Genomic DNA, 19219 nt, shown 5'->3' with positions numbered 1-19219 from the left:
AGGGACAGGCTGAAGAGGAGAGGAAGGTAGGACAGGGCACTTTGTCATCTGGCCTTTGGGCCTCGCTGCCCTCCCCCATCAGTTGCTCAACACCCCTCCCCCACCCCGCCCACCATCCTCATCCTCATCCTCATCCAATCCCAAGGACAGATGGGGGCCAGCAGAGAGGGAGAAACATGACCACAGTGAAAGCACTCTCAAGTGGTAACACAGTTCTGGGGTCACAGCTGTGTCCCCAGAGGCCTGGTCAGTCTCTCATGTCCGGCCTTGATGTCTGGCCAGACCTGGGCTAAAGTGAGTCTCACTTGGTAGGGGGCGGATATTTCGGAATCCTAAGGAGAGATGGAGGAATCTGTTGGTGCCAGATTATTCCAGCAGACACACCCCAGTTAGAAATGCAGTCATTCTTGTGGTCGCTCATCCATCCATCCATTCAACACACATTGATTAAGCCCCCACCATGTCATGATGTAATAGGAGGACGTAGAGGTGGGCAGTGGACTCCCTAACTGGATTGACCAGGTAGGGACATGACTGGTGGGCTTAATCCTTGTCCCAGGCTAGATGAAGGTCTTTTGTCTCTGCCCAGTGGTCTGAGCAGGGTGGACACCTCCAGCCTCCTCCCCTCAGGCACACAGGCGGGCGGGTGGGTGCGCAGACACACACGCTCCCAGCTGCTGCCAGAAACCCCCCTCCTGTGGTCTCTCTGGCCAATCACAGCACTGAGGAGTAAGTCCCACTGTCCGGTGGCCCCCAGGGAGTGTATTAGCACATTTGAACCGCTCAACCTGCAACTGACAAAGCCTGGGGCCTTGGGAGGGGACACAGCAGGAGGGGTGGGGGCCTGTGGGGAGCTCTCCTCCCCTCTGCCTCTCATGGGGAAGCTCAGGACTAGATTAAGCATTCTGGGGCACAGAGGAATTTGGGGGCCCCAGCTCCAGCCGTGAATAAGCGATCCATAAAATCCCAATTTACACACTCACTGATCAAACAGCCCATCTACTACCCCAGGAGGTTGGGGGTGGCTCCTGGGCCTCCCCTGCTCTCAAAGAAGGTCCAGGGGAGCTGGGAACTGGACACAGGACACAGGCTCCCAGTGTTTTCCCTGCAGACTCAGTCCCATTCCCAATCCCCCTGAGGGGCATCCATGCCAAGGGCGTGGGGCCTGCCGGTACCCCCAGTGAGCTGGCTGCCTTGGGATGGGCTGGGGGGCTGCCTCAGTCAGGCAGCCATCTTTGTCCACCCTCTATGAATAACAGCTCCTTTTTTCTCTTGTGTTGCCCTGGGGCCGCCAGGCCTGACTCCAACCTCATCAGAGCTGCTAATCACTTTTCCAGCTCTCCTCTCCTCCCCGCCCCCTTCTTCCCAATAGCCCCTCCACATTTTCTCTGGACCCTCCGCCAGGAGCTGCCCTGGGATGCTCAGAGCGCCTTCCTTCCACAGTCTCATCTCACCCCAAAGCTAGGCAATATCCAGGAACACAAGGGGCTCCAGGCTGGTACTGTGTCCCCAGCCCATCTTCTGGGAGACCGCAGGTAGAGAGAAATAGCCTTGCTATTACCCTAGTCCCTGCCACCAAAGAAAACACAATGCGTCTCCCTCTTGCCTAGGTGTTGTTTGCTCCCCTTGGTTAGGCTGCCTGCAATTTCACCAAGAGAACACCATTTTGGTTAACAAGGATTCTCTTTTAAACCAAATGGAACCTCTGGGAGGCTCCAGGCTGTCAGCCAGTCACACCTCCAGGAGGATTAGCAAGGCTGATTCTCCTTCTCCCTCCCTCCTGCTCAAGGTGAGCTGCATGGGCCATTAGAAGTGTTCATGGAGGCCGGGGAAAGCGAGTCTTTGGGGCTGGGAATTGCCCACCACACCGCACCCCACTTCTCACTACACGTGAGCTATGTTGGAACAGGTCAGAGACGGATGTCAGCTCCTGGGCCCTGGGGGAAGAAAGGAGTAAGGGCTGCCCTGTCTGTGCTTCCCAGAGGCCACTGCACACTGGGCTGGGGGCTGGATCTCAATTGTCTCATTCAGTCCCCTCAGCAGACTGGTGGGAGGATTGTGGTGTGAGCCTGTACTATGGTGAGACACACCCCTTCCCTTCTCCCCTTTCTCCACTTCACTGGCTGCTCCAGGTACCCCACCCCAATAGAGTCTGGACCCATTAGTAACCTGGTTAAGGCAGATGTCTGAAGGGCGCCCTGAAAGACCGACCCACGGCTTGCAGGGGTCTCTGAGCCCACTCTAGCAAGCCCTTCCTCCCTCCCATGACTCAGGCATTGCAGGGCGTGAGCACTGGCCTCAGAGTCAGCCTCTGAGATGTGGGACAATGTCTTGATCTGTTTCCTCCATTGTGAAATGGGAGGTGGAGAGGCAGCATCCCCCTCACAGGCTGGCCTGAGGGCAGTGAAGGAGAGGTGGAACTTTCCTGACTAGCTGGAGGGGCCACCTGTGCAGGACCCGGGGCAGGCTCCAACTCGCTCCTAGAGACTGGCTAGGTGCAGTGGCCTGGGAAACAGGTAGGGGCTGCTCTCCAGGCCCAGAAGGACCCCACTGATTTGACAGAGGACTCCAAAGAGAGAACACAATCCTGGAGCTGCCTGCGGGGCCCCAGAAGAGCACTGCCTTGCAGGAGTGAGTTCCCTGTCCTGCCCTGACCAGCTGACCATCGCTGAAAATGCAGTCCCTAGCCACAGCTTCCCAGGATGTCCTCGCCTGACCCCTGGCTGCTCTGAGCTGTGTCCTGGGACATCTGTCACCAGCCTCTCCTCTGCTCATAGAGGGAGGAGCACCAGGACCCTCCCATGACCCTCCCAGCCCACCCTCTGCCACTTAGAAACTGCCAGGCAGGTCTCATGTTCCTGCTTCAGGTCCCTCTTGACAGCCCACTGTGCCCAGACGTAACTTCATCTTGAGCCACATTCTTCACTGTCCCCGGAAATCTTAAGAGGAGATATAGGAATCTAGGTGAGAATCTTAGGACTCTCTGGGAGGGTCCACAGAGACCTCAGACTCAACACGCCCAGGGAAAATATCTCCACTTCCTCTCTCCAGATTCCATCTCTTCAGCTAGGCTGGAAACCTAGGATCCCCCGTGTCTGTCTCTCCAGCCTCCACTCATCTAGCGGGTCACGAAGTCAGGTTAACACTCTCTCTCTAAAACAACCCACAGCTCTCATGTTCCCCACAACAGCTGGCCCCACCTCTGAACTCTGTCTCTGTTCTCTGCTCTCCTAATCCTTCTTCTGTATAGATGCTAGGATGGTCTTTATGTCTAAAACAGAATCAGCCTCCTACCAAGCACAGAGACGAGATGCTAAACCCTTCAGCCTGGCACCAGAGGTGGATGCGTCTGTCCTTCCTTCCAGCTTCAGGCCCCTTCCAGCTCCTCCAGTCACATCAGCCCATTCTTTCTGAGGCTGTTCCTGTCTCCCTCTTTGGTGCCCCAAAGCATGTCCTGGGCATTTCTGCCCTTGCACTCCAATGCCCAATTTAGAGGTGACATCACTTGTTAACTGGGTTCCTATTCCCTCCGCTGCTCAGTCAGCCCGTCTGCGAGCCCTGGTGCAAGCAGCTCTCCAGCCCTTTCTGCAGCTCTCTCTCTACCCTGACCTGCCCCTTCCCAAAGTCCCCTCCCTCAGAAAACACTCCCTGACCCACAGTGGTAGAAAGAGCAGGGCCACTGGGAACGAGGATGACCTGGACTTTTTTTTTTTTTTTTTTTTTTTGAGACGGAGTCTCGCTGTGTCTCCCAGGCTGGAGTGCAGTGGCGTGATCTCGGCTCACTGCAAGCTCTGCCTCCCGGGTTCACGCCATTCTCCCGCCTCAGCCTCCCAAGTAGCTGAGACTACAGGCGCCCGCCACCACGCTTGGCTAGTTTTTCGTATTTTTAGTAGAGACGGGGTTTCACCATGTTAGCCAGGATAGTCTCGATCTCCTGACCTCGTGATCCACCCGCCTCGGCCTCCCAAAGTGCTGGAATTACAGGCTTGAGCCACCGCGCCCGGCCTGACCTGGACTTTTTAATGATCGTCATGACTTTTTGTCAGCAATTATTTTTTAAAAAGATGACTTGCTTTTTCATTGAGGAACAGGGATTTGCAGTTATCTCTGCGCTTTGTCCTGTCTGGAGTCAGTTCCCCTCCCTGAGGCTCTGTTTCTTGCACACAATGCAGCCTTGCACCTGTGCACTCAGTGCACTGAGGAAAGGGCACAGGTGCTCGGTGGAGACCACTGTGGGCTGTCGTCTGTCCACTTGGGGCGCCCCTGTGATCTGGGGCTGGCAAGGTCCTTCCAGTGCCTGTTTCCTCTTGGGTCTGCATCTGGGGCTCCTCTTTGCTTGGGACTTGGCCCTGCATGAGCGTGAGATGGAGGATGAGGCCAGAGCTCTTCACCACTTTCAGACTTAGGCCCCTTTCGCAGTCTGCAAAACTTGTGACCTGTTCTCGAAAATATTTTCTCAATGAATAAAAGAAAAATACATGGGACTACAAAGGGAATTAATAACATTGGCTGGGCATGGTGGTTCACACCTGTAATCCCAGCACCTTGGGAGGCTGAGGCGGGCGCATCATCTGAGGTTGGCAGTTCAAGACCAGCCTGACCAACATGGCGAAACCCTGTCTCTACTAAAAATACAAAATTAGTTGGGTGTGGTGGCACTTGCCTGTAATCCCAGCTACTTGGGAGGCTGAGGCAGGAGAATTGCTTGAACCCAGGAGGAAGAGGTTGCGGTGAGCCGAGATCACACCATTGAACTCCAGCCTGGGCAACAGAGCAAAACTCCATCTCAAACAAAAACATTGGAATACAGTTATCTGCAGAACTCCTCAGGGTCGTGGACCACAGGGCTCAGCCCAAGAGCCTAGAGTCTCCTGGAGGGCCCCACACTTCCCCTCCCTGTAGCCAGTTTTAGGATCCAAGGTCTGTTTGGGTGGCATGTGGCCTCCAAAAGGCTTAAGCCTTAAGTCTGGGTGATCCTGTGTGCCCTGGCCCCAAATATGGCCCCTTCCCGTGCATGGGGGTGGGAGGGAGACATGCCCCCACAGGGCCAGTCCTGACCAAAAGCGAGGAAACAGGCCCAGGCAGCCCACCCAGAAGTCCCCAGCAGCTGCCTCGGCCCCTCCTGCCCTCTTCCCAGCCCTGGGGGGGCTGAGCCGAGTAACTCCAGCTATGCAGCCCGGCCGGTCCACCTGGGTGTAAGTGGGCAGGGCTGTCCTCAAGGGGGTGGCCCCCCCACACCTGCAGGGCCACAGGGACACAGAGGGAAAAAGATACTGGGGGGAGGGTGCTGGAAAAAGACTGAGCGACCACAGCAGCTCCTGTCTGCCTGCTCCCATATGGGATTCTCAACACAAGCCAAGTCCAGCCCTGAGTGCTTCACACACATGAGTTCATTTAATCGAGCGAGGACATTATTCTCATGTTGCAGATGAGGAAACTGAGGCTCGGCTAACTTGTCTAAGTCACCAAGCTGGGACAGATGGCACCCCCAGCAGTCTTGCTCCAGATACTTCTCTGCCTGCCACAGTAGGGGGTGGTGTTCCCACTGAACAGCTGAGAAAACCGAGAGAGCAGTTCATTCCCACCCTCTTCCTCAGTCTCCCCTCCCCACCCAGCCCTCCTCTCTTGAACCCCCTCCCACAACTTAGCCACCAACCCCACAGCTTAGCATATCTCAAACTTGTTCTCATGGGACTAAATAAATCCTTGCCCAGGTCTGAGAGGTGCTGGCCTCACGGCTAGGACCTGGGACTCTGGTTAGGGTCTCAGCCAGACTCTGCAGAGCGATCAGAAAGGGCGGCAAGACTGAGACCGTGCTCAGAGGCGTGGGGAAGAGAACGGCTCCCGAGGACCAGATTTCTGCACGACTATGGTGGCCCCTGCAGCTCTGCACAGCCCCTCCTCCCCTTTTCCTCAAAAGAAGCATCTCTTCCATGAAAGATTTTTGGCTTCACAGGACTTGGCTCCATCTGAGAACACGTGAGCCATCTCTAGAAGCGCTGAGTCCCCATCGGTGGAGGCACTTAGCACCAGAGAATGCCTTTCCTGGGAGGGGCACTCCCGGGCAGGTGGAAGGGCTCCCCGCTCCTCTCCACAGTTCTTCTCTGATAGCTAACGATCACTACAAACTCAACAAGTCCCAGAATGGACTCCTGACCTCCTCCGACCTCAACCTCCCAGCTGCCTTCCCCATTTTAGGCAGCTCCTTTTTTCTCAACAAGCGGCTCAGTCCCCAAAACTCAGGCCTGAAGAGGGCCACAGTGTGGAAGACAGTGGTACAAGAATGGCCAGCCCATGCCGGACACAGTGTGCCTGGAAAGGAAGCCCCTTCCTGGAGGAGTGAGGACCCGGCCACTGATGAAGTGCTGTCTCTCCAGAGAGCAGGGAGGAAGGCGCGGTTTCTCCTGGTGTCCAGAGAGTTCCCAGGGAGTCCCTCTGCTCCAGCAGAAGCCAACAGACAGGCTGGGTGTGGAGGGAGCCGCATGATATAAGGGCTGGGGAAGTGGGATCCTTTTTCAGGTATAACCTAAATCCTACTAGTTTTCTTTCCCCACTGGCCTGGAAAGAACAAACACCTCCAGATTCTTAAGCATCCAAGGGTCAAATAGGGCAATCGGCTGCAGGTGGACCCTCCCCAAGCAGTGGCCCTTGTCTCACTTTGCTTCTAATGACCACCGACACAGCCTCCCGCAGGAAAAGGCAATCTGCTCAGGACTCCTCTGAGGCAAGCCCCTACTGTCAGATGCTGGTCCTCCCCATTACAGCCTCTGAAACCTGTCCTGTACCCTCGCCATAGCCTAGAGCCTGCCATTCCCCAGCTCACATGCCCTCTGTGGCTTCCTTCTGCTTAGAGAATACAGGGACAGTGGTCCTAAAAGCATAGCTTGTCCCTTTGGCTCTTTGCTGGTCCCCAACATCTTGTGAGCTCCTTGAAGGTGGCACCACATCAGAAAATAATGGTTGCTGGATGAATAGCTACCTGGATAAAATATTCAAGGCCTCACAGCCATGATACATGCTAGGCGCTTATGGCAAAGCAACACCAAAGCTGGGGCCACCCTTGGGCTCTCCCTGGCCATGTGGGAGGCTGCAGGTGGTTAAGGAAGCCAAAGCATAAAAGCCCCAGCTCAGAGCCTGGTCCATAGGTGTCCACTGCATGTGTGGGGAGGCTCAGGAAGGCCGATCCTGGCTGGACACCCGCGGGAGCAGCTGAGGGTCACCCAGAGCCTTGCACGGTACTGGACACAATGCGCGGGTGCTCAACACAGGTTTGTTAATAGTAAATGAAATCTCGTGGCTCACGTCTGTAATCCCAACACTTTAGGAGGCCAAGGTGGGCAGATCACTTGAGGTTAGGAGTTTGAGACCAGCCTGGCCAACATGGCAAAACCCCGTCTCTACTGAAAATACAAAAAAATTAGCTGGGCATGGTGGCCTGCACCTGTAGTCCCAGCTACTCAGGAGGCAAAGGCATGAGAATAGCTTGAACCCAGGAGGTGGAGGTTGCAGTGAGTGAAGATCGTGCCACTGCACTGCAGCCTGGGTGACAGAAGAGACTCAGTCTCAAAAAAAAAAAAAAAAGAAAAAGAATTAAAAAAGAGTCAATGCAGCCTCTTTGTCGCATCTTCACATCCATCCCTGATTAATCACAACACTGGGCTGGGGACCATGTGGACCATGTGGCCTGAGTCTGCCCTGGCAGTGAGAGGGGACAGAGGGAGGTATGCTGCTACCTTCCAGATTCCTGTAGGCAACCATGCTGCCTCTCCTCCCGCCCACCTCCCCACCCGCTCTCTGCGCTGACTCCATGTTGGAGGGGACTTCAAAGATGGTCTGGCAGCCTGGTTGCAATGTCTCACACCTGTAATCTCAGTACTTGGGGAGACCAAGATGGGAGGATCGCTTGAAATCAGGAGTTCAAGATCAGCTTGGGCAACATAGTGAGACCACCATCTCTACAATTTTTTTTTAAGATGGCCTGGGCAAGCACTGCTGTGGGCCAGAACTTTCACACACACACATGTCCTTTCCCCATCCTCACTCCTACACCAGAAGGTTGTTCTCTGGAGTCCCTGGGCCCTGAGCCACTAAGCGGGTCACCAAGGTAGGCTTCAGAATCAAAGGGGCAGACTATTTGAAACCAGGGCCACATCACCATCATACGAGGTTCTTATCCTCATTTTAGAAATGATGAAATTGAAACCCAAACAGAAGAAGTCACTTGTCCGGAGTTACATCTGATTAGCAAAAGGGGGTTGCTGAAGCCCAAGGCTTGGTCTTTAGGGTAGGGGTCATGACTGGTCATCATAAAACTGGCTTGGGGCTACAGAGGCAGGCCATGGCCACTGCCCAGCTCTCCCACTCACTGAGAACCCCCACTCTGCCTCCAGCCCTGAAGATGAATATTCCAAAGGCTGACACTGTCCATACCTCGATGGAAACGGAAAAGACAGAAGGCACTCAGGGGGGTTGCACTGCAGTCTCCTTTCCTTGGCTGAGCAAACTGGGGAAATGCCGGCCTCAACAGTAACCACAGCCTTGACCACCTGCACCTAGAGTCATTCAAGACTAGGACTCAGGTTTCCTAGCTCCTGACTCCTTTCATCCTCACAATATCCTGCTTAGGAGGTGGACATCATTCTTCACTCTATTTTCTCACTTCACAGATGAGATACAGAGTGTTTAACAAGTGTGTGGAAGCGTTAACTATGATTCATCAAGATGCTTATGAAACTGCTCGGAGAAGAGCAATTGCCACTTGTTCCTGGAGACAAATGGACCCTAAAAAAAAAAGTGCCTGGGCCGGGCGCGGTGGCTCAAGCCTGTAATCCCAGCACTTTGGGAGGCCGAGACGGGCGGATCACGAGGTCAGGAGATCGAGACCATCCTGGCTAACACGATGAAACCCCGTCTCTACTAAAAAATACAAAAAAAAACTAGCCGGGCGAGGTGGCGGGCGCCTGTAGTCCCAGCTACTCGGGAGGCTGAGGCAGGAGAATGGCGTAAACCCGGGAGGCGGAGCTTGCAGTGAGCTGAGATCCGGCCACTGCACTCCAGCCTGGGCGACAGAGTGAGACTCCGTCTCAAAAAAAAAAAAAAAAAAAAAGTGCCTGGACAGCCTTCTCTCCAAGCCACATAGTCAGAGATGAGATGACCAGCCCAGACCCTGACCCAGCCAGTGTGAACTCTTCCCACTTAAAACCTGGCCTAGCACCTTGGTCTCATACCCTTGGTACCTTGGTTCTGGAGGTCCCGCTGCCAGTAATAAGACTGTGGAGTGAGCACTGGATGGGGAGGTCAGGAAACCCAGGCCGCAGGCATGACTCTGCCCTCAGCACATCAGAGAGAGCTGGACTGGGGTAAGAGTTTCTTGACATAAGGTCCCTATGGGCTTTAGGGGATCCAAGAACCCTCTAAAGCAGAATGCAAAGTCTGGTGTCGATTAATGGAAGTGCATTTTTCTGGGGATGCCTTTCATCAGTGCCTCCAAGGGCTCTGTAAATCAAAAAAAGTTATGGACCCCCAGAATGGTTAATCTTGGAGGCCCTTCCATGCCCTAGTATTCTTGGGTTACATATGGGTTTAAACGTGAAGTACACTCCCCATCCTTCAAGGCCAATTCAGTGGCTGCTGTGGGAAGCTCTAACACATTTCTTGCTTCTTTGACTGAAGGGAAAGACTGGAAGCCCAATGCCACAGAGCCTGGCAGGGTCCCTCTGCCCTGATCTCCCTCACCAGACAGCCAGCTCCCAAAAGGGGGTAGGACCAGCCCAAGGCTAAGATGGCAGATGCCAGCACCCCATGCTTGGCCTTTTGTGGCTCACCCCCCCCACACACACAGTCTCTGTCCCCTGGAGAGCAGGGGGTCTTAGGGCTACAGAGCACAGGGGCCCGGGGCCTGGAGTCCACATCTCCCTGCTGCAGCCCTGGAGCTTCGAGGAGCCATACTCCTTCCAGGAACCTGGTTTTCATTAAATCGGGTAAAGGAGTCATTAACTGCCAAGTCCAGAAGAGGCAAAGTTCTGCTAGAAGGCACAAGGAAGGTGAGGGAGACCAGCCTGTCCCTTGCCCTCCCTGGCTGACCAACGGCCGGGGGAGGGGAAAGCAGGGCTCCTAAGGGTCCAGCAATGGCAGCAGTCAGAGCTGGCGGGGAGAGTCGGGGGAGTCCTGGCCCAGATAATAAGCAATTGTTAATGTGATCCATATGGATCCTGACTGGCCTCTCTGTTTAACAGGATGATAATGGCAGGGAAAGAATGCTGGTCTGTGGGGAAGGGAAGGGGCAAAGTCCTCCCTGGACTTGGGGGGATGGGGTAGGGTCATGGGGAGGAGGAGGAGGAGGCAAAGAAGGGAAAGGGAGAGGAGGAGCCCCACCCAGGGGTCTCCACCACCCAAGAACACAGAGCTGTTCACCTGAAAGTGGCCAGATTCCATGCCATGCAGACTGCCTGGCTAAAGGCCCTAACAAAACCCCTTTTATTCAGCCAACCAGTATTTATGGAGCACCCACAAGGTGTCAAGCCCTGCGGCAAGCCCAGTGGGGGCAGGGCCAGGGAGTACATGCTCCACTGCAGTCAAAGCCCAGAGTGGATCCCGCCACAAAGGCGGAAGGGAGCACAGGTGCAGGCCACGGAGGGAGGAGCAAGTGACAGAAGCTCCGGGCTGGGGAGGTGATGCAGAGGAGTCGCGCATCCGAGTTGGGCCCTGAAGAATAAGGAGGTTGTGGAAAGACAGGGACAATGGGGAAGGCATTTGGCTGGAGGAACAGCGGGAGCAAAGGCAGAGAGGCGTGAAATTGCGTGGAGAGAGCCCTAGATCTCAGCAATAAAGCTGCGGCCCGGCAGGGCAGGGAGGGGAGTCCTGATCCATAAAAAGCTGTGGCCATGGGTGAGCAGAAGAAAGTCAGGAAAGGGCTCTCCGAGGCCACACTCAGTCTGGGTGGCTCTCCCCAGCTTTCCCCCAGGCTGGCACTGGAATTGACAGTCACGGGATCCTCACCCAGCCCTCAGCCACACCACGGCCAGAGAATCGGGCAGGGCCTCCGAAGCCAAACTCATTTCTGTGTCTCTCATCTCCTTCTTTTTCTTCTTCTGGGGTGGGGGTGGGGGGCAAGAGGAACCCCCGCGAGGAGTGCGGGTCATCTAGGCCTCCCTAGAAGCAACTCCTCTGCCCCACACAGCCTAATTCCCTTTGGCCCAAAAGGGCTTCGCCCAGAAGATACTACAGCGAGGACACGAGGGTCGCTCCCGTCTGCCTTGGACGCCAATGGAATCAAGTGGAAAGAAATGAAATGGTGTTAAACATGGGAAAGGGGATTTACGAGGCCTGTCACCCGTCCAGCACAGCCACCCCAGCAAGCCCCGCCCCTTTCCTCGCCCACCCCAGGAAGTCCCGCCCCGCCCCCTGCCCGCGGCTCGCTCGGCCGCCCGGTACCCGCGTCCCACAGCTGGGTGGCGGCGGCACCACAGCACCAGGCTGCCCGGCGCACCCATCCTTGGGGGCTAAGGCACAGCGGGGAATGGCGTCGGCTCCGTACTGAGAGACTCGGGGAGGCTTTAGGAGGATGCTACGGGATTTCGGGGTAGGCTGCGGGAGGGTCTGGGACTCCTTCTGCAGGGTCAGAGGGCTTCGCACCGTGCCATCTGCGGGCCCAGCCCACTCCAGAGACTGGGCGGCTCCACAGGGGAGGCCCCACGGCCCAGGAACCGGGAAGCCCCCCTGCGCCGTAAGCCCAGAACTGGGCTGGAACCGGGTCCCCACTCCTCGCTGTGCGGCCGAGAGCAGGAGACAGCTCCGCCGCCACAGCCCCAGCGGACGACAACACAAACATTCTTCCGTCCTCTATTCTCCTCCAAATTAGGTATCCATGGAGACAGGGCCGGCAGCCTGACAGCCCTACGGCCTAATCCTGATTTAGTGACCGTCCCTTTAACAGCCCACCCACCCGTCCACCCACCCCTGCGTTCCGGGCTGCCGCTGGGCGCAGGGTCCAGGCCGCGCGCTCTCTGCCCCGCGCAGACCCCTTCCCAGACCTCCTCCTCCGGCGGGGGCAGGGGGACCAGAGGGGCTGGGGAAGGGGACCAACATTTGTTGATCACCTACAGGGTGCTCAACAATCTGCGAAGGACCCTCTGCGGAGGGGGGTCGCTAGCATGCGAATCTCTGTGTAGACCAGGAGAGGGCTCTTGCGGTGGGGAAGTTTGAGGGGCCCTCTCTGGAGAGCTGGGAGCTCCGGGGGTACCCCTTGTTTCCTGTAGCCCCAGGGTGAAGGTGAGTACAGCCTCCTACAACGCCCTGACTCTGAGATGGGGGCTCTGTTCTCCCAGGCCAGAGGAGAAGACATGAGGAGGGTGGGCGCTAGGGGCGCGGGGACCCTAAGTAGCCTTGGTCTCCTGTCACTGCCCCGTCACCATGCTGGGGAATCTCCGGGCCAGTAACCCAGCCCCCACCCCTCCCACACACACAGGGGCCGCTGGACAAAGACCTGACGGAGTGGGAGGGGCCTGCGGGCCGGCCCTCGGGCTCCGGACGCTGGATCCTTCTGGGACCCGAACCCGCAAACCCTGGCTCCCCACCCCCAGGCCAGCAGACGCCCCCAAGCCGGCTGCTCGCTTTCGCTGCAGCCTCCGCACTAGAGGGGGCTGTGAGACGGGTGCCCGTCGGCGGCCGGGCGGCGATCCCCTGCTCTGCCTGCCCCTTCCCCCCGGGAAGTGACCCTCGGCTCCCACGCACCCGCTAGGGTCTCTCGCCGGCCCTGCCCTCCGACCCCCGCCGAGTTGAACCCCGCGACCCGCAGCCCCCGCCCTCTCGGCCCTCTCCGGCCCCGCGCCGGCGGACAAAGCTCCGGACACCCCGACCAAACGGTCACCTCCCCCCGCCCCATCCCGGCCCGCCCGCGGCCCCGTACCTCGGCATCACGGCCGGGTCCTAGGTGAGTGTGCGCGGCCTGGGGGCGCGTCCGGCCCGGGGACCGGGGCGGGGGCGCGGGCCGGGGACGACAGGCCTGGGCTGGGGGGCAGTGGCGCTCACCATCCTGGAGCTGCTGCGCTGCGGCTGCTGCGGCCGCCGCGGGCGGGAGCCGGACTGGGCAGTGGGGGTGGCCGGACAAGGGGCGGCTCCGGCTCCCCCCGCAGGCAAGACCCCCACCCCCACCCCCGCCTCCCCTCGCCCGCCCCCAGCGCCCTCCCTCGCAGGCCCTCGCTCCCCTCCCCTTTCCCTGCTCCTCCCTCTCCTAGTGCCCCTCTCTTCCCCCAACTCCCGCCCCTTCTCTGGCCCCTCCACCCCCGGCTTCTTCCCCGCCCTCCCCCACCTCGCCCCCGCCCCGCCCCCACCTCCCCTGGGCTCGCCCAGCCCCTCCTCGCCACCCTCCCGGCTGGCCCCGCCCCCTCCCGCCCCTGGCTCTAAAATAAATTAGCCACAGAGGGGAAAAAAGAGCAAATGACCCTCGGTGTGGAGAGTGTCCTTCGCCACTCTCAGACCCGTCCGCCCCGCCTCTCCCGGCCGTCGGAGCGGGAAGTTGGGGTAGGGGTGGGGGTCGGGCCGGCGGGTAGGGGTGGGGGACGGCCCGGAGACGGGGCCGAGGCCGGGACTGAGCAGCCCAGCCCGTCGAGCGTGTCCGCTGGATGTGGGCGGCTTCCTGGGTCGAAGGGCAAAGGGGAAGGCAGCTGGCCTGGGCCCGCCCCGTCCGCGGGCCGCCGGAGACCCCCTTTCCCAGGACTGCCTTGGCCCCCTGGCCACAGCCTGGAGAACTCTAGCTCACTTTCTACGCCCCCAGGTGAGCTGAGCACCCACTGAGCGCGGGACTCTGCTGCGCCTGCCCTCCCGGGCAGCAGAGGGCAGGACGCACCGCCAGGCAAGGCCCCGGCTCTGCGCTGATGCCACTCTGGGCGCGGGTGGGTGCGGGGCAGGAGGGCGAGCACTGGAGGGGGCAGCGGACTGAGGGGTGTAAAATCAAAACAGAGGGCTCCACTGGAGGGCTTCCCCAAAAGGCGGCAGTCACACTGGGCCAAGCAGGATGACTGGCAGGAAGCAAAGATGAGGGATGAGTCCCAGACCTCTAGTCAACTGAGAGGTATCCAAAGACATTCGTTCAACAGATACACACTGAGTGTTAACTTTGTGCCAAACATTGGACTGGGCACCAGGGATACCCAAGAGAGTCCAAGAGGCACGGCCCTGTCTTCCTGGAGCTCCTAGTGGAAGGGTAGACAGAATTCTGCCCAATACACACACACTCAAGGCTTCATCAGGGATAAAGGCCAGGAACCCTCTTTGCCCCAGGAGAAGGTGGGAGGGGGGCTGTGCTGATGATGGAGGGTCCAGAGAACCTTCCTGATGTTGAGCTTCCAGACATCCAAGGCTACGGTGTTTCCACCCAAGGGCAGTGCTTAAGGATCCTCTCTCCTGTGAGCTTTTTTCCTTTTGAGTGGCTGCCTAGCCTGAGTGTCAGTAGGGCAAGATTGGCCCTCACCCCCTAGCCTGCAGAACTCCAAACACTACCCCCTCCCTTCTTCTAATGCGGATTCCCCTGCAGGCTCTGGGGTCTGACAGGTCTGGGGCACTCCTTTAGGTGCCACCCAGAGAAAGGGAAGGGGAGGGCCTCAGTAGCTCCCACTTCTTTCCCAGCCCACATATGGAAGCAACCAGCACCCATGCAGGTTCTGGAACTCGCCAAGGTCAGTGTCTTTTCCACCTCCACAATTCTCTCTTCCTTTCCACTCCACACCCCTGGGCCCTGCCCTGGCACAGGAGGAGGGATGTGTCAAGGCTCAGAGTGCTAGAGTAGCCCCTGGCTTCAGAATCAGACAGGATGAAGGGAGCCACAGCCACCATGCTAGGAGACTGGAACCCTTGCTGGAAGGATAATCCCAGGATACCAGCTGGAAGGAACTCCTTGAATATTTCCTTATTGTTGGAGCATTGGAGGCCCAGAGAGCAGTGACACACTTGGGGTCACACGGCAAAGCTGGATATAGAATCCACTGCACCTTTTCCACCCCTACCTGTCAGGTTCCCCAAAAGCCAGAGACAGGAACTAAGGGAAAGACTAACGTCCTCATGAGCTGGGTGCCTCAGCCAGCAGGATTAGTGCCAGGAAGCCAAGTCTGGCATTGCCAGTAGGGATCCTGCTCTACCATGCTCCAGGGAAGGGGGGATGACAGGAGTGGGGTTGGACTGAGGGGCTCAGCCTGAAGGAAGGAATTGATCATGCGCTCCCCTGGAGTGGGGATCCAGTTCTCCTTCATCTTCTAGGAGTCTGGGAGTAAAGGAAGGACAAGCTTAAAGCTAATGAAGGCCTTGCTGGTGAGATGGTGAAAGACATCGGCCCACTGAAGAAGGCCTTCACTGGACTCCAGGGGCAAGGCCAGCAGCTTGGCAGTACTGAGTTTTTTCCAATGGGCAGACTGCTGTGGGTCACATTAAGAGGTTTAGTTAGCAGGTGGGGGTGAGGCTGATCACGTCACCCCTCCACCTCCCACCCCGCACCAGTGCTCAGGCGATGAGGTGTGTGGTTCCCCCTCCCAGAGCTCATTAAAGTCCTGTTAATATATCATCCAGCCTCCTGGGCTGACAAATCCTCAGTCCTGGCAGAAGGCTGTTCATCACATCTCTACCTCCTGCCCTCTTGGGTGGGGCCCTGAGAGACTGATCTCTGAGGACTCTGGGCTGACCCCGCTCCTGGCTGTCCCCAGTCAAGGGATCTGTGCCCTGAAAGCCCCTGCTGAGGTGGTTGTGATCATCCGCAGGCAGGTCAAGTGCCTGGCAATGGATTGGATAATAATAGTGTAATGATGGCGGTAATGTGTGGCTTCTGCAGAGGGCCCTCCATTCTTTCCCAGCCCTTTTGCTGGTATCCAAGGTGGAGAATCCCACCCCTATCCCGCCCCCAGGGGAGACAGGTGCTATGCTTGGCTGTGTGGCTGAGTGCAGGCACCTGCTGCGGGCGCATGCCTGTGGGTGTGCAGCAGAAGTGTGGGAGTGTGTGACCTTCTTGGTCCAGAGACCTGCAACAAGGGCTTTCTAAAAACATTAAGAAGAAAAATAACTCCGTGGGTCTGGGGAGAATCAGCACTAAGGATTTTGGAGGGAGAGGGAAGAGTTAGAGGGAGGAAGTAAAAGCTAGAGAGAGAGGGTGGGAGGAGCAAGTAGGGTGAGGAGGAAGGAAAGAAAAGGGCCCTGGGTGGGGGGAAGGATGGGGTGGGGGGAGGAAGGGAGAAAGAAACGGAAGAGAGGAAGAGGAAAGGGCGGGGAGGCCTCTTTGTGGTCCTCTGGACTGGCCACTCAGGAGTCATTATGAGCAGGAAAGGAAGGAAATGTGTCCTGGCTTGGGGATTGGGGTGCGTGCCCAGAGGGCACCACACCCAGCTGGGCTCCACCCCCCCCCGCCCATCACACTTGCCCGGGACTCAGGCTGCTGTCCCCACAAATGGAAGCTCTAGCCCTTCTCATTCTTGCTGTTTGCCCATCAAAGCCCAGTTCCCAGTGCCTCCCCAATCCTGATCAAACCACCCCCAAAACTCTTACTCTTCATGAACATATACCAGCTTTGCCTTCCCACTGTGCTAAAAGCTGTGTCTGGTCTGGATCCTATCCCCACCCCACATCCAGCCTAGGAGCCCTCAAGAGCCTCTAGGCAAACTAGAAAACATGTTCCTCCCTCTGGGCAGATGCAGCTCAGACTTGGGAGGAGGAGCTGGGTGGCTATCAGTCTCCACTCACTCCCTGGGGCCTGACACTTGGGGATCCTCATACCTTACTTCCAAAATCCTTATCCCACACGTGGCCCTGCTGTTTGTTCTGTGAGCAGAAGCACATCTACCCCCCACCATCCTGCAGCATAGCTTTTTAGCCAGCACCCCAAATTAATCCCACCATGTACCTTATAGTAACACAGAAACTCACTAAACACTCATACCTTTTTAATACCTCAGAATCTTTCTGCCTGGAATCTCATTTCCCTACTCTGCCTGGTGAGCTCCTATTCATCCTTCAGAACCCAACTCAGGTATGCCCTTCTCTGTAAAGTCTTCCCTATCTGTCCCGCATCCTAGCAGAGCTAGTAGCTCCACTCCCAGAGCACTTCCAATCCTTTTTTTCCCCCTAGTTTCTAGGGGTTGAGCCCACTCCACCCTCTCCAAAGGCAGAAGCCTCCCCTAAGTCCTACATGATCTACCCTCTAACATGCTAGCCCATCTGGAACCTCCGGAATCCCACTGGGCTTCTTCACTCCCTAAAGCTTACAGACCCAGGGCAAAATAAGGAACTGCAAATCCAAGTGGCCCAGAGGTCTCTCCACCCCCACTCTGCCCTCTCTGGGCCTGAGCCTGACAGGAGATTCCCAGCACATCTGGTTGTACTTAAATCATCCAGCACTACTGGAGCAGGTTCCCTGCTTCTCTCCCTTCAGCCCCGGCCTCCTCCCCTTCCTAAACCAGCCTTCCAGGTCTCTCCTCCAGGATGCCTTCCCTGACTCGCCCATCCTTGGTATCTGCAGCCCACCCTTGAATCTCCACCTCTTTGGGCCTGGAGTCTGCCAGGGTGTGGAAGGGAGGGTGTGTGCATAGCAAGACTCAGTGTAGAATCTCATCCTTCCCGAGCATTGGTCCTAGATAGAAACCTTCCCTTCAGTAAGGAAGGGAGCCAGCCAAGAGCCTCCGCTCTGCTCCCTTGGCCTCAGGGGTGGCTGTCTCCAGTTATGGGTGTGTGTAGTGGGGAGGAACAAGTTCAGATCCAGGCAGAGCCATTCCTGTGGCAACTCTTGCTGTCAGCCATCTTCCAAAGAGCTTTGCAAAATGTTAAAGACCAAAAGAGAAATAAATACAGAGAATATAGCAAGTATAAGAATGCACAGTCTAGGCCGGGCACAGTGGCTCATGCCTATAATCCTAGCACTTTAAGAGGCTGAGGCGGGTAGATCACCTGAGGTCAGGAATTTGAAAACAGCCTGGCCAAGATGGTGAAACTCCTTCTCTACTAAAAATACAAAAATTAGCCGGGTGTGGTGGCAGGCACTTGTAGCCCCAGCTATTTGGGAGGCTAAGGCAGGAGAATCACTTGAACCCTGGAAGTGGAGGTTGCAGTAAGCCAAGATCACGCCACTGCACTCCAGCCTGGGCGACAGAGCAAGATTCTGTCGCACAAAAAAAAAAAAAAAAAAAAAAAAAAGAATGCATAGACTCTAAAGAACAAGTTTGTAACCTACCATGACCTGCTCCACCAGGGCTCCAGGTTTGAATGCGCATTCATTCTTTTATTCAATAGCATGTACTGATGCCTGAGTGTACTAAGTTCTAGGAATAGTGACTCAAGTAAGATCCCAGGGTCAGTGGCGGACAGGGAAAGGTGGATGAACACATGCTGCATGCTGTAATGGACATGAGTCAGGGAGGTACCTGGGTGCCGAGGTTGAAGGTCAGAGACCCTGGGCTGAATACAACCTTTGTCACTTTCCCGCACTGTCTCTGGGGAGCCACTGAACCTTGGGGAGCCTGTCTCCTCACCTGGAAAAGGACGATGATGTGACCTCACAGGGTCGTGGTGGGATTCAAATGAGATAATGTGTGTGAAAACACCTTGCAAAGTGCTAAGTGAGTTGTTGCTATCATGATTAGGCTCAGGGGCTGCCTATCTGACACTCATTTTTCTAATGCCTCAACAGCTGTCTCTCTTACCCTCCCAGGGCAGGTGCCACGTTGAAGAAACTTCTGAGGGTGAAGGACACCCACCCTAGAGCAGTGGGCAGTTAAGCTGCCCGCACAAACACACACACACACTCTTTAGTTACACAAGCAGAACACCTTTTTACAAAAATTCGAACGGCATCATGTGCCTACAACCCCAGTTACTCAGGAGGCTGAGGCAAGAGGATTGCATGAGTCCTGGGCAACATAGCAAAACCCATTTCTATTATTTAAAAAACACCAAAAAGAAAAAATAGATAAGCAGAAAACAAAAAATTAAAAATCCAACACCTTTAATCCCACCACCCAGAGATAACCACCAGTAATATTTTGGAGTCAATTAGCCAGACACCTGTGATCCCAGCTACTTGAGAGACTAAGGTGGGAGGATTGCTTGAGCCGGGGAGATTGAGGCTGCAGTGAGCCGTGATCACGCCAAGCACTCCAGCCTGGGCAATAAAGCAAGACCCCATTTCAAAACAAACAAACAAGCAAACAAAAACCATTTTGGAGTCAGTTAGATATTATTTTATTTATCT

The 19219-nt window shown here is 56.5% G+C and overlaps 1 protein-coding gene across 1 annotated transcript in view; it reads right to left on the bottom strand.

Annotated features, from left to right (window-relative positions):
* LOC105474337 (fidgetin like 2) overlaps positions 1 to 13118 on the bottom strand; it is a 32033-nt gene extending 18915 nt beyond the window's left edge. The window contains exon 1 of the mRNA XM_011728917.3: positions 12908 to 13118. The gene's annotated coding sequence lies outside the window, so the exon portion shown is untranslated. The remainder of the gene's footprint in view (positions 1 to 12907) is intronic.
* Between the last annotated feature and the right edge of the window lie 6101 nt (positions 13119 to 19219).

The sequence above is a fragment of the Macaca nemestrina genome, chromosome 10, assembly GCF_043159975.1.
Source record: "Macaca nemestrina isolate mMacNem1 chromosome 10, mMacNem.hap1, whole genome shotgun sequence".
Lineage (NCBI taxonomy): Eukaryota > Metazoa > Chordata > Mammalia > Primates > Cercopithecidae > Macaca > Macaca nemestrina.
This window is presented reverse-complemented; position numbering and strand designations above follow the sequence as displayed.